Below are 18,776 nucleotides of genomic sequence, written 5' to 3'. Positions count from 1 at the left end.
ATATGGGTGGGTGGGGGGTTGTGGATTGTCTTCAGATAGTTTTGAAATAACAGGGAAGCTCTCTTTATCCCCATTCTGATGAGACACCCAATTTTCTGAGAGGGTGATGAAGGTTTCCTTGTCCAAGTCTTCCTCAGGCGACAGTGGAATTTCCTGTTCTGATGTGCTCATGTGTTCACAGGGGCAGACCCATCTACAGAATACAGGGCACAGGCAGTATCTGCTCCTCCTCTTGGGACAGTGTAGAGCAATGGAAAGCATGGGAGCTCTTCTTGCCCTCCTGTGTCCTGACAGAGTCAGGGCAGCAGGTCCATGCTCTCCTGAAGGCTGGTAAAGGAGGAGGACACTGTTGGGCTCACAGGCCGTTCCGTTGGGTGGAAGACAAGACATGAAGGGGTGTGCAGGAGTCGGGGTGGTGGAGCACCTGGATCCACAGGCTTGGATGAAGTCTTAGATCCATGCTCACATCTTGTGTCTGTTCTTCTAGAGTAGTTAGGGCCCCATCTTTTCCATTTACTTTTTTGGGGGGTTCCAGTTACTTGACATGAAACTCCATGATTCAAAGCCTGTCCATAATGTTAGAATCTGGAGAAGTCACAGTCTACATATTAACTTCACATTCGTTACCCATGAATGTCCCTCCATGTTTTCTATGGAGGAACTCAACTTTGGGGAAAATGTGAGTGTCTGGGGATTTAGATTTCAATTTGCCAAGAGAAGTGAGTTGCAATGTCATAGGTCACTGTGACAATATTTGTCTCTTCCATGGTGTTTACTCTCAGTGCCTGCGAACATGTGGTCAGGTAATATAAGAGCATGCCCAAACTGTCCGCATCTGCCTTTTTTGCCATCAAATGGCTCATCTAGTGTGAGGTCTACAGCATAATTCCCTTGGACCCATGCTGCCTTTTCAGGAAGATGCAAAGTCTGCATTGAGGTTCAGGTCATCTCTGTCTATTTCTCATCAACCTCTGACTCGGTGAGGATATTCTGGTGTTTTATGTTTGCATAGACAAAGTCAAGGGTGTTTCAATACATTATGGCTGTCACTATTTGCACAAATATTTTTACCCCATCTTCCTGCTTGGGGCCTCCTCCATTATTAGTTCAAGAAGTCCCCTGCTGGAGCACACTCAGTATCTAGATTGACCCCCTTTGATTTTAGTAGGTCCTAGAAGAGGCTAATGACTGTAGCATGGTATAGTGAAGAAGGTCAAGAAGTGATACACCATCCCGTACTTGCCTAGAAATTCATGGGTTCTGTGTCCTGCCTTGTCAGTGGACCCATATTCTTGAGAGATATGTAGTAGGATTTTGTCTCAGAGACTCCTTGAGGCAACAGATTCTTGACAGGAAACCCCTGATATTCTTGTCTAGTCCTTTGAAGCACACAATCCTCTGAGGCTTTACTTAGAGCTCCTTGTCTAAGAATTACTTAGATTGCAGGGGCATTTGCTCTTCTGGTATGCTGATGTGGGCTCAGTGGGTAGACAAATCTCCAGTAATGGAGGGAGGGCACAGGCAGTCTCTGTGCTCCTCCTCTTGGGACACTGTAATGTAGTGGCAGGCATGGAAGCACTTCTTGCCACTACTGGCCTTATTGTGTCAGGGCAGGAGGCCCATGCTCTCCTAGGGCTGGATATGAATGAGGCTAAAGTTGGGGTTACTCCCCTTTCTCTTTGGTGGAGGAAGAGAATAAAGGGATGTGCTCATGATTTGGGTGGCATAGGGCATGTAAGCCCGGTAATGACAAAAGTCTTAGATCCATGCTCAAGTGCCCTCTGTTCCTGTTCTTTTAAATTTAAATATGTCCCCCATCATTTTACGGTAGTTTTACTTGTTCAAGGATTTAATTTCCTGCAACTATAAAATTCCATACCTCAGAGCATGTCTACAGTTTGAGAATCTGGATAGGTGACAGTCGAGCTAAGTACTTCACATTTCCTCTCATTACACAAAAATGTCTCTCAATGTTCTCAATGGAGGGCCTTATCTGGGTAAACTGTAAGAATTTGGTGCATCAGGTTTCCGGTTGCCAGAAGTGAGTTACAATGTCATAGGTCCCTGTGACAATCTATTTCTGATCTCTTTCGTGGTCCTTCCACTAAAGAAATGTGACCCTGTGGTGATATAATAGAGTAGCTTGCCCACAATCTACCCATCTGCCTCCATGCCATCCTGTGGCTCTCCTAGTGTGAGCTCTGGAGCATAAAATCCTTGGTCCCATGCTGCCATTTCAGTGAGGGGCTGTGTCTGCATTGATGGGCTGGTGAGGTCTATGAATTTTACATTATCCACTGCATCTTTGTGGATATTCTGGAATTTTATGTCTGGATGGACAAGTTCAATTTTTGTGGCAGTATTTTATTGATGCCCATAAGTGTCCAAGTATTTTCTATGATCTTCCTTCTGCAACATGCCCCCCTCCACTCTTTGGTCAAGGACGTTTTCTTCTGGAGCATTCTCAGAAAGTAGATGGATCTGAATCGACGTTCCTAGAACCTGATAGAGGCTATTGATATTAGAATGGAATAGTGTTTTCATTGTTTATATTTGTGACTGGATCCTTACAATGAGATATTTGATGACCTCTACAGTTTTATAATCACTAACGCCTGTGTTTTTATGTGGCAGGCAGGATTCATGATCTCAAATGCACCCTGGCCAATTGGAAAAAGTATCACATACTGACTCCTGAGTTGTTTTTTCCTGTGGTGCTGGCCATAAGGCTAGGTTTCTTGGATGACTACTGACACTACACTATTTAACCCTTGCTTCCCATGCCTTCTTCCTGATCTATTAATTTTTCAATTATATATGTTCTCATCATTGAACTTTGCTCGTTTGTCAGACAGGGTTCCTCAGAACTGGACATAACGTACAGATTCTATCAGATACTCCTATCTCTACACAAATATCTCCAAGACACTACCTGACATATCCCTACCTAACTTTATAAGAAACTGGGGATAATTCTACCCTGATTTAATCAGACCGAATTTTCCTATCTTCTACTGTTCTCACAGTTCATCTGATTGGTTTAGAGAGATGTCAATTTTGAGATATTGGTTATGGGCCCCAAGACTATTTTTCTTCCACTTAAGAATTTTAGAGGCAGTCAGGGGATTCAGTTGCTCAGAGTTATTCTCTGTCCCTGGAGGAAGGCAGGTTGCAAGAGATGCGCTCCATTTGGGGAAGAACATAATTGCAGATAGACAGTCTATGTTCAAAAAAGATGGCAGTTGACAACAGATTCCATATGTACAGGGAGGTAGGCTCCCTGTTGGAGAAAGATGCTCATTGTACAATAAAAAGGCATTTGGAGAGAAATGCCAATGTACAGATGAGATGGCAGTTGGTGTCAATATTGTATGTTCTGAAGCTCTTCTCACAAACAGCTGGGCTCATCCAGAGGTCCAGTGGTGACTCTTGGATTGTTGCTGAGTTTGTCTCACCAATGGAGGCATCGACCAAGGAGATGGGAAAATACCTATGGAGAACTGCCACATAGTAAAAGACTTACTCCCAATTTTAGGAGCTAAGTGCCCTCTGTATTCAGATATTCCTAAATTAACCCTCCTAATATACATAACCTGCTTTAGAAATCCTTCCATGTTCCTGTAGAATGTTTTCCATTAGACAGACACTGGGACCCCTGAAGACCTCAGGGAATATACAGGTCTGATTTTCCTTGCCTGAGTTTAAGGGACTCAAAATGTATTGAGTAACTTGAGCTGACAATTCTGACCACTCATTTCCCAACATTTGAATATATGAACCGACTCTTTATGGAACCATAATATAAATGATGTTCATTTTGAACCACATCCCCCCTAGGCAGGCTGGGGCCTCCCTTACTCCAGCAGAAATAGGCTTGAGGGGTTGCTGGACAAGGCAACATCTAGTGCTCCTGTTCTCCATGGGGCCAAGTGGCTGCATCCTTTATGGAGCATGAGCTGAGGCCACAGTATCTCAGCTCCACGTCTCAGGTTACTGCCTTACCTACTCCACCCCAGTGTACTTTACGTAGCCTTGTTAGAACTGAGAAAGTAGACACACAACAGTAAAGAATGGCAACTGCAGACCTCAGCCCCTGTGAACAGGGCCCATTCGGAATAGAAGGGTAAACTTGGTGGAAAGACACAGATGGCTCAGCAGAGTGTTTACTTTCCTCCTGCCATTTCGGTCACAGTGAAGAGAAGGTGACTGAGGGAGGACAACAACAGGTGAGCTAGGGATATTTCTCAACAACAACAATGACAACAACAACAACAACAAGTGACTTTGTGATAGGCAGAGGACTCTGAAACTATGGCAAGGCCTGTCTGCTGAGGCTAGGGTACATGTAGTGGCTCTGGCATCTTCTCAGCTGGCTGAAGAAACAGGACATGGTTAATTGAGGAGAGAACAGAGTTCATGCAAGAAAGATCCAAATCCTCCTGGACTGGGACAGGAAATAAAGCTTGAAATGTGACCATCGGTGCCTGTGATGAGAGTTGAAAGACAATGAGAGCTAACTGTCCCTAGAGAGGAGAGCAGAGTATGTGTGTCTGTCTGGCAAAATGTCCAGCAGCCTTCTATGTTGGGAGAGGGGATTACTGGAAAGACAGAATATAACTCTCAGAGACAAAGGTTACCACTACTGGGCACATACACAAAAGTCCCCTACATATAGCAAGGACACATGTTCCACTATATTGATAAATCCCTTATTTGTAACAGCCAAGCTGGAAACAAACCAAAAGTCCCTCAGTAGCAGAATGGATCAGAAAATGTGGTCCATTTACACAGTAGAATACTAGTCAGGTATTAAATACAATGACTTCATAAAATCTCAGGCAAATGGATGGAGCTAGAAAATATCATGCTGAGTGAGGTAACCCAGTCACAAAAAACCCACACACTTTGTACTCACTGAAAAGAGGATATTATCCAAAAAGCTCACAATACCCATGATAAAATCCACAGACCATATGGAGCTAAGGAGGAAGGAAGACCAGGGTGTGGATGCTTCAGTTCTGCATTGAAGAGGTTACAGGATTATGGCAGGAGGTGGAGGAATAAGGGGACCAGGGAGGGAGACAGGAGGAGGAGGAAATAAGGGGGCAATATAAGATAGTGGAGGAGATGGTAAACAGGAAGTGAGGTTTAGGAAATGGATAAAAATATGTAACAGGGATTACAAACTGGACATGGCCACCAGAGGGTCCCACAGACCAGGAAATGAGAGGCTCCTAGGACCACTGAGAATGGCTTTGCCTAAATATGCAGAGAACAGGGACATAGATCCTGAAGAGACCACCTCCAGTATATAGGCACAGTCCCCAATGGAGGGCTGAGCCTGCCCATCTCAAAAGTATTTTACCCAGAAATGTTCCTGTCCACAAGAAGAACAAGGACAAAATATGGAGCAGAGACTGAAGGAAGGGTCCTCAAGGAACTTTCCTACTTGGGAATCCACACTGTGTGCAGACACCAAACCTGAAACTGTTGTCTTTGTCATGAGGCGCTTGCTAACAGGAACCTGGTTTGACTGATTCTTGGGAGGCTCGGTTAGCAACTGAGCAATGCAGATGTGGATGCTTGGAGCTAACCATCAGACTGAACTCAGGGACCCTGGTGGAGCAGCTGTCGCAGGGACTGCAGAAGGAGAGGGTTATTGTAACCCAATAAGAAGAAAAACATTGGCCTAACTAACAACCCAGAAGCCCCAGAGTCTTAATCACCGAACACAGTGTGTACGGGGACGGATCCATGGCTACAAATATCTATTTATCAGAGAACAGACTTGCCTGACAGCAATGGGAGGGTAGCCCCTTGGTCCTGTAGAGGTTTGATTCCCCCAGCACAGGGGTAAACTGGAGAAGTGGGAGGGGGTGAGGAGGTGGGCGAGCACCTACATATAGTAGAGGGCTGTGAGGGCAGATGTGGGATGGGGCTTATGGAAGGGTAACCTGGATGTGAGATAGCATTTGACATGTGAATGAATAGAATGCTTACTAAATAAAAGAAATTAAACAAAGAACAAAATGGTTAGGGCTGTTCAGTCCATACTACACGAGTCTCCAGGTTCTCCTGGACTTGACAATAGTTTATGGAATCATGGGAACAAAGTTCCAAGCCCACAGAGACAATGCCTTATATATATTCAATATTACTTAGCATCTCGAGGCTCACCTATTCCTTCCCGTTCCTTCCTCTAACATTAACAAACATTGATCCCCTCAACATGAGCTTCAAGTGTGTCCCTCATAACCTTCCATGTATCAGCAAATCAGGAAATCTGCTAGTAGACCGCGGTCTCACTTGACTCTACCGGACAGTCAGGCATTCATAAAAGAAGGCTCCCCACAAGGAAGGTGGGTCTTACCTCAGAAAGGGCACAAAGTTCCTGCTTGTACAGCATCTGGTATCCAGACAGAAAGCTAAACCAGAGCTAGGCACTATGGTAGGAATCGGTCTTGGGTTATGAAATGCCCTCTTGGGTTCTGAGAATACATTCTCACCCACTAATCTGTGTCCTATCCCTTCTCCAACTTTCATGACCCCCTAGATTTCACTAGGAGTTACCACTTGGAATGGTTGCTTTAGATTAAAGATCCAAGCCAGGGTGAAGACCAGAATACAAAGCAAATCATGGCTTCCTACTTCTCTATATACAGAGACAGATGGAGAGGTATTGCAAATAATCTAGCAAAACAAGACAGAGCCCAAGCAGTCCATATGGTTACTGACCCTATGGATGCCTTAGCAGGTAGAGCCCAATCCACTGAGCCCTTGCAGACATGTGGATAGAATAGCTACAGGCCTAAGTCTTCAAAGAGGGTAAACCCTTCACTCAGACTCTGTTTAAAAATAGATTAGAACAAAGCCCCTGTAAGATGGCCTTCTGAGTGAGTGCAGCCCTATTGGGGTGAACCACACCAGGTGTCTGTGAGTCATGGAACTGTTTCGAGGTGACAGGCACAGGAGATCTCTGGATCCAGGCTCACATCCATCTCATACTTGGAATATCCCATCAGCACCTGCTCTACCTGAGTTGTTGTCTTGGGATTTAGAACATGTGGTGGGAAAAGACTAGGTCACCCAGCAAAAGGCTTTAAAAGACAGGGTCTTATGGCTTAGACTTTTTGAAAAAAGCCTTGGTATTAACATCATGGAGGGAGCAATAGGCAATCCCCTGACCAGTGGCTTATATCAACACTTTGTAGATTGAGGACCTGGGAGAATTCAAATCATGCCAACTCAACAAATTAGAGGGTCCCTATGAAAAGCTACCAGAAGCATTGTCCTCTTAAACAGGCAGAGGCACACACACACCTTTTCCTTGACAAACAAGACAGCATGTCAGTCTTGTACCAGTGTGCATATACCTAGGGAGGAAGCATTCTACCTCTTCAGATCTTATGTTGCATGAGGTATAAATAAAGGGGTCTGACTTTTCCACCTGGAGCCACCAAAGAGATATTCACTGAGAAGCCTGTTGCTCCCAAACAAGCTGAAGCTGAACTCCTAGTGTCCATCTGGATGTGCTTATCTCCAAGGTCCAGCAGCTGGAACTTAAGTGATATGGCCTGGGAAAGAACCTAGAATGTACCTTGCTCTCGTGTTGTTTCATGGCTAGACATCTTTCTGCATAAACTCCAGCATCACAAAGTCACCTTTTGTTCTCTTGTCTATGTTGAAGGACTTTGATGACCACAACTCCTCTGTTCTCTGAAAGAGGCTCTGTTGGCTTAGTGTAGGGCAGCAGGCTGGCAGGGTTGAAGTTAACAGTACTGGATATGGCACTAGTCCAGGATAACTGCCTGATTATTTGGGCTTTGTACTTTCACCTCTGTTGCCCAGTAGGAGGGCAACACAGCATGGAGCATGGACCTTCTCTGTAATCTCCCTGACACAGGACCAGGCATCATTCTTCCCTGTTCCTCTCCTGGTGTTTCAGGCTTCCCCTCTGGGGTCTCTCTTATCTTTAGTAGCATTTCTCTCACACAGTCATGCTTATTTTAAAACTTTTAAGCAGTCTCCAGGAATCAGGACCTATTTCTATCCTCAAATCTTTTAACCCTTTTTAGATTCTTTTCCAAGATCTGAGGCCAAACACCCAACAACAGCAAAATTTCCTAATAGCCCCCATCAGTTCTACCATGAGCTCGGCAAACACTTTTACGGGTCTCATGGTCCTGGTAAGTGTTGGTACCTAATATGTTTAGAAATAGGTATGGAGAAAGGTGGAGATATATTTTTGAGCTTGACTGTCTTGTCTAAAACAAGACAGCAACCAAATAGTAATAACTGGGAACCAGAGCTCACCATATAGGAGGGACAAAGGTCAGATTTATAGAGTGGGGCTGAAAAAAACTGATACTGGTTTGTTTGTTATGAGTGATATGAGCAATCCACAATTACCAGTGCCCTGAAAGAGGGGCAAGTCTTTAGTCAGCTCTTTTCTGTGCACGTGTGAGTTGTCTTGCACAAGAAAGCTGCTCCTCAACACAGAAAAAGTGGTCAGTGTAGCTGGTTCATCTTAGTCACCAGATTCCAAACACCAGGACCAACAGTTGGCTACCTGACTCCAAAACAAGGACACTGTATTTCAGACTTGGTCTGGAGTTTTTCATGCTAAAAAAGAGAGAACATAAGGATGCTCTCCAGTAAAACTCCCCTGAGGCATGTCAGACACTGCTCAACATTGCCTGGCACTGCCACCTGTTGCCCATTCAGTGATGTGGACAAGAAAAAGACACCCTCCTCTGCCTTTGTACCTCACCACCTATGGCATGCATGACACTTGACTCTGGTGTGACTAGAACAGGAGAGCAGCCCCTGTCACCCACCTGCTAGAACACTCAGGAGTTCAGGTCCTTAACCTTGCTTGGGCAGCACAATAGATCTAGCCCTGGATAAATGGGCTGTGAATGAAAAGGCCCCAAGGGTTCTGTCTCTTGTCTGCTAGGCAGTGGTGAGGATGATGGAGAAACCCCTCTCCCCTTATTCATCATGATATCTGTGGTAGGCAGGAGAGCTGGCCCTGTGCTCATGTGTAACAGACCTGGCCATGTCCTCACTCGCTGCAATACTCAAGAGACAGGAACTGGCACTTCACCTGAAGAGTAGGGTGTCACTGGCCATGTTTTCAGGGACTACAAGGTAAGCAGTCTCCTTGAAGGGTACTAAAGCCATCAGCCTGACAAGATACTTCTCAGGCACAAATCCAGGACTTTTTTTTTTTTATTAACTTGAGTATTTCTTATATACATTTCAAGTGTTATTCCCTTTCCCGGTTTCCGGGCAAACATCCCCCTCCCCCTCCCCTTCCTTATGGGTGTTCCCCTCCCAACCCTCCCCCCATTGCCGCCCTCCCCCCATAGTCTAGTTCACTGGGGGTTCAGTCTTAGCAGGACCCAGGGCTTCCCCTTCCACTGGTGCTCTTACTAGGATATTCATTGCTACCTATGGGGTCAGAGTCCAGGGTCAGTCCATGTATAGTCTTTAGGTAGTGGCTTAGTCCCTGGAAGCTCTGGTTGCTTGGCATTGTTGTACATATGGGGACTCGAGCCCCTTCAAGCTCTTCCAGTTCTTTCTCTGATTCCTTCAACGGGGGTCCTATTCTCAGTTCAGTGGTTTGCTGCTGGCATTCGCCTCTGTATTTGCTGTATTCTGGCTGTGTCTCTCAGGAGCGATCTACATCGGGCTCCTGTCGGTCTGCACTTCTTTGCTTCATCCATCTTGTCTAATTGGGTGGCTCTATATGTATGGGCCACATGTGGGGCAGGCTCTGAATGGGTGTTCCTTCAGTCTCTGTTTTAATCTTTGCCTCTCCCTTCCCTGCCAAGGGTATTCTTTTTCCTCATTTAAAGAAGGAGTGAAGCATTCACATTTTGATCATCCGTCTTGAGTTTCGTTTGTTCTAGGGATCTAGGGTAATTCAAGCATTTGGGCTAATAGCCACTTATCAATGAGTGCATACCATGTATGTCTTTCTGTGATTGGGTTAGCTCACTCAGGATGATATTTTCCAGTTCCAACCATTTGCCTACGAATTTCATAAACTCGTTTTTGATAGCTGAGTAATATTCCATTGTGTAGATGTACCACATTTTCTGTATCCATTCCTCTGTCGAAGGGCATCTGGGTTCTTTCCAGTTTCTGGCTATTATAAATAAGGCTGCGATGAACATAGTGGAGCACGTGTCTCTTTTATATGTTGAGGCATCTTCTGGGTATATGCCCACGAGAGGTATAGCTGGATCCTCAGGCAGTTCAATGTCCAATTTTCTGAGGAACCTCCAGACTGATTTCCAGAATGGTTTTACCAGTCTGCAATCCCACCAACAATGGAGTAGTGTTCCTCTTTCTCCACATCCTCGCCAGCATCTGCTGTCACCTGAGTTTTTGATCTTAGCCATTCTCACTGGTGTGAGGTGAAATCTCAGGGTTGTTTTGATTTGCATTTCCCTTATGACTAAAGATGTTGAACATTTCTTTAGGTGTTTCTCAGCCATTCGGCATTCCTCAGCTGTGAATTCTTTGTTTAGCTCTGAACCCCATTTTTTAATAGGGTTATTTGTTTCCCTGCGGTCTAACTTCTTGAGTTCTTTGTATATTTTGGATATAAGGCCTCTATCTGTTGTAGGATTGGTAAAGATCTTTTCCCAATCTGTTGGTTGCCGTTTTGTCCTAACCACCGTGTCCTTTACCTTACAGAAGCTTTGCAGTTTTATGAGATCCCATTTGTCGATTCTTGATCTTACAGCATAAGCCATTGGTGTTTTGTTCAGGAAATTTTTTCCAGTGCCCATGTGTTCCAGATGCTTCCCTAGATTTTCTTCTATTAGTTTGAGTGTGTCTGGTTTGATGTGGAGGTCCTTGATCCACTTGGACTTAAGCTTTGTACAGGGTGATAAGCATGGATCGATCTGCATTCTTCTACATGTTGACCTCCAGTTGAACCAGCACCATTTGCTGAAAATGCTATCTTTTTTCCATTGGATGGTTTTGGCTCCTTTGTCAAAAATCAAGTGACCATAGGTGTGTGGGTTCATTTCTGGGTCTTCAATTCTATTCCATTGGTCTATCTGTCTGTCTCTGTACCAATACCATGCAGTTTTTATCACTATTGCTCTGTAATACTGCTTGAGTTCAGGGATAGTGATTCCCCCTGAAGTCCTTTTATTGTTGAGGATAGCTTTAGCTATCCTGGGTTTTTTGTTATTCCAGATGAATTTGCAAATTGTTCTGTCTAACTCTTTGAAGAATTGGATTGGTATTTTGATGGGGATTGCATTGAATCTGTAGATTGCTTTTGGTAAAATGGCCATTTTTACCATATTAATCCTGCCAATCCATGAGCATGGGAGATCTTTCCATCTTCTGAGGTCTTCTTCAATTTCTTTCCTCAGTGTCTTGAAGTTCTTATTGTACAGATCTTTTACTTGCTTGGTTAAAGTCACACTGAGGTACTTTATATTATTTGGATCTATTATGAAGGGTGTCGTTTCCCTAATTTCTTTCTCGGCTTGTTTCTCTTTTGTATAGAGGAAGGCAACTGATTTATTTGAGTTAATTTTATACCCAGCCACTTTGCTGAAGTTGTTTATCAGCTTTAGTAGTTCTCTGGTGGAACTTTTGGGATCACTTAAATATACTATCATGTCATCTGCAAATAGTGATATTTTGACTTCTTCTTTTCCGATCTGTATCCCCTTGATCTCCTTTTGTTGTCTGATTGCTCTGGCTAGAACTTCAAGAACTATATTGAATAAGTAGGGAGAGAGTGGGCAGCCTTGTCTAGTCCCTGACTTTAGTGGGATTGCTTCAAGTTTCTCTCCATTTAGTTTAATGTTAGCAACTGGTTTGCTGTATATGGCTTTTACTATGTTTAGGTATGGGCCTTGAATTCCTATTCTTTCCAGGACTTTTATCATGAAGGGGTGTTGAATTTTGTCAAATGCTTTCTCAGCATCTAATGAAATGATCATGTGGTTCTGTTCTTTCAGTTTGTTTATATAATGGATCACGTTGATGGTTTTCCTTATATTAAACCATCCCTGCATGCCTGGGATGAAGCCTACTTGATCATGGTGGATGATTGTTTTGATGTGCTCTTGGATTCGGTTTGCCAGAATTTTATTGAGTATTTTTGCGTCGATATTCATAAGGGAAATTGGTCTGAAGTTCTCTTTCTTTGTTGTGTCTTTGTGTGGTTTAGGTATAAGAGTAATTGTGGCTTCGTAGAAGGAATTCGGTAGTGCTCCATCTGTTTCAATTTTGTGGAATAGTTTGGATAATATTGGTATGAGGTCTCCTATGAAGGTTTGATAGAATTCTGCACTAAACCCGTCTGGACCTGGGCTCTTTTTGGTTGGGAGACCTTTATTTTTTTTTTTTTTTTTTTGGTTCTTTTTTTCGGAGCTGGGGACCGAACCCAGGGCCTTGCGCTTCCTAGGTAAGCGCTCTACCACTGAGCTAAATCCCCAGCCCCAGTTGGGAGACCTTTAATGACTGCTTCTATTTCCTTAGGAGTTATGGGGTTGTTTAACTGGTTTATCTGTTCCTGATTTAACTTCGATACCTGGTATCTGTCTAGGAAATTGTCCATTTCCTGAAGATTTTCAAGTTTTGTTGAATATAGGTTTTTATAGTAAGATCTGATGATTTTTTGAATTTCCTCTGAATCTGTAGTTATGTCTCCCTTTTCATTTCTGATTTTGTTAATTTGGACGCACTCTCTGTGTCCTCTCGTTAGTCTGGCTAAGGGTTTATCTATCTTGTTGATTTTCTCAAAGAACCAACTTTTGGTTCTGTTGATTCTTTCTATGGTCCTTTTTGTTTCTACTTGGTTGATTTCAGCTCTGAGTTTGATTATTTCCTACCTTCTACTCCTCCTGGGTGTATTTGCTTCTTTTTGTTCTAGAGCTTTTAGGTGTGCTGTCAAGCTGCTGACATATGCTCTTTCCTGTTTCTTTCTGCAGGCACTCAGCGCTATGAGTTTTCCTCTTAGCACAGCTTTCATTGTGTCCCATAAGTTTGGGTATGTTGTATCTTCATTTTCATTAAATTCTAAAAAGTTTTTAATTTCTTTCTTTATTTCTTCCTTGACCAGGTTATCATTGAGTAGAGCATTGTTCAATTTCCACGTATATGTGGGCATTCTTCCTTGATTGTTATTGAAGACCAGTTTTAGGCCGTGTTGGTCCAATAGCACACATGGGATTATTTCTATCTTTCTGTACCTGTTGAGGCCCGTTTTTTGACCAATTATATGGTCAATTTTGGAGAAAGTACCATGAGGAGCTGAGAAGAAGGTATATCCTTTTGCTTTAGGATAGAATGTTCTATAAATATCCGTTAAGTCCATTTGGCTCATGACTTCTCTTAGTCTGTCGACATCACTGTTTAATTTCTGTTTCCATGATCTGTCCATTGATGAGAGTGGGGTGTTGAAATCTCCCACTATTATTGTGTGAGGTGCAATGTGTGTTTTGAGCTTTAGTAAGGTTTCTTTTACGTATGTAGGTGCCCTTGTATTTGGGGCATAGATATTTAGGATTGAGAGTTCATCTTGGTGGATTTTTCCTTTGATGAATATGAAGTGTCCTTCCTTATCTTTTTGGATGACTTTTAGTTGGAAATTGATTTTATTTGATATTAGAATGGCTACTCCAGCTTGCTTCTTCTGACCATTTGCTTGGAAAGTTGTTTTCCAGCCTTTCACTCTGAGGTAGTGTCTGTCTTTGTCTCTGAGGTGTGTTTCCTGTATCTAGCTATTGGTGAACTTCTGGAGTGCATGCCGGGCCAGTTTTATAGATCTAAATGTCCAGAATGTCTATGATACAGATAACCACCATGACAACAAAATGTCTGAGAAGAGGTCCATTGAAATTCCAGTGTTGATAGAGTGGCTGAAGACTCATAAAACACCAAACAACCACTATAATGAAAATTTGCAGATGAGGAGGTGTGAAAGCCATGGTGACATATTATAGCTTCAACAACAATCATTTTCCACTATTATTGGGGAAGATGGCATGGGTTAAGTATGGACAGGAGAGGAGAGGGAGATAGTGAGATTGTGTCTTGTGATAGGAAATACACACACAGGGGGGGGGAGAGAAAGAGAGAGAGAGAGAGAGAGCGCAGACAAGTGAGCAGGTGAAATTGAATAATGTTAAGCGCTAGAAAGATATTTAATGCCAAAGGGGTAGTTAACTAGTCAATGTCTGAGAAATAGCGGTGTTGTTTGAAATACAAACTCACAGTGATTGTCAGCATATGCATGAGAGTAAGCAAGCTCATACCAGAGGGTATCTTATGAACAGGGAAGTGGGGATAAGGACTGGAAATCCAACTACAAGGTGAGAGACCATTGGCACTTGACAGCTGCTGGGAGAGGGAAAGGCTGTTTTTGATGCCAAACCCTGAGAGGTCAATGATTCTCCAACTCACACTTCATGACTGAGATTAGTTGGTAACAAAAACTGGACCTGGTCGAGAGATATGAAGGGAAAGGGAGAGGCAGAGGGAGGGGGAAAGGGAAGGGGAGGCAGAGGAGGAGCAAAACAGGGAAGGGAGGGAGAGCGAGAGGTTGAAGAAGAGGAGGAGGATCAGAGGGGATGAAAAGGAGAGTGAGACTGGTCTTCAGTCTGGACAAACCAACCTCTGTTGACTAGTTTTGTTCTTGATGCTTCCCTAGGACACTTTCAGAGGCACAGTGCCATTACCTAAGTTTACTCAGCTGGAGCCCTGTTTTCTACATCTTCTGACTCCTGGATCCCCAAGGGCTGTGACTGATAGGGCACACATCGGGTTAATAGGGGACTAAGGGGCATTTGAGGACTCCCATCACTGAAGAAGGGTTCATCGTTTCTCAGAACTGCATTCACGGCTGTGATTTAATAGAGCTCGGTGATGACAGGTTGAGTGTTTTCAGCTTTGCAGTGTGCCTAGCATTCTGTCTTCATCTGCATCATGACTGTGATCCACATGTAATGTCTCACTAGGAAATATTTGATTGCAGAAGAAGGAAGCCACACTAGCTGTGTGTAATTCTTGTCCCCAGTGGTTCAGCTTTTATCCATACTTAGAGGATCAGAACTTGTAAGACGCTCAACCACAGGTGCAGAGACCATCACACCCAGTTAGCACAGTGTCTGGTAGGGGAATCCACCTAGAGATGTAGATTCACAGGTCACCTCCACCACTGAGGCTCTAGTCAGGACCCGGAGCTGATTTACCTTAGATTCAGTTGAAGGAGATGGGGGAGGGGACAAAAATCACTGGAAGAGTCTGTAGTCTGAAAGACTTGCTTTCTCTGGAAAGTGTGGCAGGCATTGGTAATACTTATGTGACTTGGAAAGGAGAGTAGACACATGACTAATGGAATGACTCTAGAGTTGACAGGGAATTCTCTGACTTCCATTTCTCCTTCTGTGAGAAAATAATGAAGACTTAAATAATGAATAACTTAAGGAATGGTTTGTCCTGGCTCAGATGTAATGATGATACAGTATCTCATGGTGGGAAAAGCAGGGTATCCGCAGAAAAAGCAACTGATTTCCCTGTGTTCATGGTCAGGAATCCCAGGCAGCAGATGCTTGAGAATCTTGTTGCTTTCACAGTTTGATGCAGCTGGAAATGCACCCTGAGGAAATGTTCCAAAAATCATGCAGGGTGGGCCTTATGTTCCTTACAGAGAAACATCTCAAAAACACTCACAGATACTTGCCTAAAGGTTGGCACCTAAGCACCTGTCACAGTCACAAAGAAGGTTGATTTCTGGGAATGTAAGGAGCCCGTAGAAAGAAGTACTTTACGTTCAGAAAGTTTATTGTTTGATCAAGACAAATGCTGACCAAAAAAGGAGCTGGGAGGACACAGAGCACAGAGCTTGGAAACTGCGTGTGTTTGTTTGTACTTGCGTTGCAAATGGAGGGGCACTATTGGAGGTGTGTGCTTGTTTGAATACGTGTGTCACTGTATGCGTGTGTTTGGAGATTCTCCTCCTATCTGCCTGGAAGGAGTTTTCCGTTTGCCTTTGGAGCATGATGTACAACACTCAGCGCCTCAACTGCGCTGCCTGGCTAGAAGCTGCCTAACTTCCCACCATAATGATTTAGACGGAAACTCACAACCATTGAGCCAGCCACAAGAAAATATTGTACATGACAAGGCAGTAATATAGTACCTTTGTCATGGTGTGTTTTCAGAGTAGTAGAAATTCTAACAGAAATTGCAGGGGAAGTAAGCATCATCTCTTTCCAAGGGAAGAAATTATTGAGAGATGCAGAGTGGATCACAAGTAGAAGGCTGCTGTGTCGCTCTCTCTCCTTTGCACACAGTTGAGGGACTGGCAGACCTGCGTAGCTCACACTGAAAAATACCAGGAAACTCCCCAGTGCATCCAAGTAGGGAGAAGACAGGGCTGAGGAGAGCAAGGAGATGCTGCCAATGCAAGCAGGAGGAAAAGTAGAAAGGAGAAGCCAAAATCGAAGACAGAAGAAGCAACGAAAGGAATGGAAAAGACTTGTTCCTCCAGAGCAAAAGCAGTGAAAGAGAAAGGGCCTTCTGAAGTTGATGTGTGTTCTGCTAAATCCAACAAGGACAAGAAGGAGGATGAGCCTCAAGACCACAATGCTTGTAAAAGCAAAACATCCCAGAAGAAAAGGAGTCCCTTGAGAAGAAAACAGCCAATGGGAAAAAAAATAAAACAGAGACAAAAACCAGGAAGTTTCTGAAGCAGAGGCAGACATGCCCAAGCCCAAGAAGAAGAAAGGGAAAGAAGTTAATGAGACAAGGGAGAGAAGAGCCCAGGCTCAAGAATGTCCTCTCCCATTCCGAACCAAACTCCAACTCCAGGGATGCTCCTGGGGAAGAAAATAGTAATGAGATAGAAAAGGAAATACTCATGGAGAAGAAAGGATTCTCTCTAATTTTCCCATACCCGAGGAGACTGTCAAGCTTCTCAAAGCTCAAAGCTTGAGGGGTGAACTACCCATTTTTTCTAAAAGCCAAGACATTCCATCATGTATACAGTGAGACAGACTTCATTGCCCAGGCATGGACAGTAAGCAGGAAGACCTTCTCCTTTGCCGTCCCTTTGATTGGGTAACTTAAAGGTGGACTACAAGAGAGGAAGAGAGGCCAAGCCAATCAGATACTAGTGCTGCATCTACAAGAGAATTAGCAAATCAAATGACCAAAGACTTCAGTGACATCGATAAAAGCTATCAGTGTTTTTTATGGTGAAACTCCCTATGGTGGTCAACAAGAACAAGTGCAGAGTGGGATTGATATCCTGGTTGGGACCCCAGCTCATATTGAGGATCACTTGCAGAATGACAAGCTAGATCTCACCAAACTTTAACATGTTGTCCTGGATGAAGACGACCAGATGTTAGATACTGGTTTGAAGATCAAGTGGAAGAAATTTTATGTATAGCATACAAGAACGATTCTGAAGGCAACCCGCAAACATTGCTTTTTCTCTGCAACATGGTCTCATTGGGTATTTAATGTTGCTAAGAAATACACAAAACCTACATATGAACGGGTGGACCTGATTGGGAAAAGACTCAGAAAGCAGCCTTAACTGTGGAGCACAGGAGACAGAGAGGACAGTGGTGAGTAGGGATGTGTTCCGAGGGTACAGTGGTCATCAAGGGGACATGTTCAACTTCTGTGAAACCAAGGACGGTGGCAGGAGCTGTCACAAAACACATGCATAAAGCAGGAATGCCCAGTCCTTACATGGGGACATTCTGCAGAAGCAAAAGGAAATCACCCTGAAAGGTGCTGAAATGGCAGTTTTGTGGGTTTACTGGCTGCAAGTGGGTTAGACATCCCCGAGGGTGACCTGGTTGTTCACAGCTGTACACCAATGGAAATGGAGTCTTTGATCTTTCAAGAAGAACAGGCAGAGCTGGAAGGATAGGGGTTTAAACTGCTTTTACCAAAGAAGAGTACCAGTTACCCCAGGTGGTGCAGAAAGCTAGCACTAAGTTTGAACGGATAGGTCTTCCTTCTGAAACAAATAATGAAAGCCTCCAGCAAAGATGCCATCAGACTATTGGACTCTGTGCCCCCACTGCCGTTGGCCATTTCAAGCGGTCGGCTGAGACGCTGACTGAGGAGAAAGGAGCTGTAGAGACCTGGCAGCTGCTCTATCTCCACAGATCAGGGGCCACATCGGTCGACCAGTGCTCCCTGATCCACTGCCCAGCAGCCTTTGAGACCGTGATACTGCAGTGCTTTGTTGAGATGTCCAACTTAGCTATGCTTGGAAGGAACTCGAGGAGCAGCTAGGCAAGAACATCGATGCCAAAATGAAGGGGATGGTCTTCCTCAAAGGAAAACCGGAAGTTTGTTTTGATGTCTGCACTGAAGCAGACACAAAAACACAGGTGAAGTGGCACGGTTGGAGATGCTGTCAGCTCACCATGGCCACTGAGGAGCCAGAGCTGAAAGGACCCCCAGAAAGATATCAAGGGGGCATGGGCAGCGGATGGCAGCCATGGTGATTTCATGGGACAGCAGGGTGGAAGCAGGAACTTCCTGGATCAGGGCAGGGACAGCAAGGAGGAAGTAGAAACTTCAGAGGACAATGACCAAGAGGTGACAACAAAAGGTACCAGATCCACAAAGAAAGGCCAGAAGTGGAGTTTATAGTAAAGTATTTGGTCAGTGAGTAAGAGCCAAGAAGAAACTCTTCACAATGGGCACCCCAGGGTCCCTCCTGCTCTCAAGTCCCCAGTGCTTCATTCCTTTTAGATGATTTA

General features: G+C 44.1%; 1 pseudogene; it reads left to right on the top strand.

Moving 5' to 3' along the window:
• Positions 1 to 793: 793 nt before the first annotated feature.
• Positions 794 to 18,748, top strand: LOC148004583 (nucleolar RNA helicase 2 pseudogene; annotated as a pseudogene).
• Positions 18,749 to 18,776: the final 28 nt, after the last annotated feature.

This window comes from Rattus norvegicus, chromosome 7 (assembly GCF_021556685.1).
Source record: "Rattus norvegicus strain SHRSP/BbbUtx chromosome 7, alternate assembly SHRSP_T2T, whole genome shotgun sequence".
NCBI lineage: Eukaryota > Metazoa > Chordata > Mammalia > Rodentia > Muridae > Rattus > Rattus norvegicus.
The sequence above is the reverse complement of the archived record's forward strand: the minus strand, read 5'-3'. Positions and strand labels throughout refer to the sequence as shown.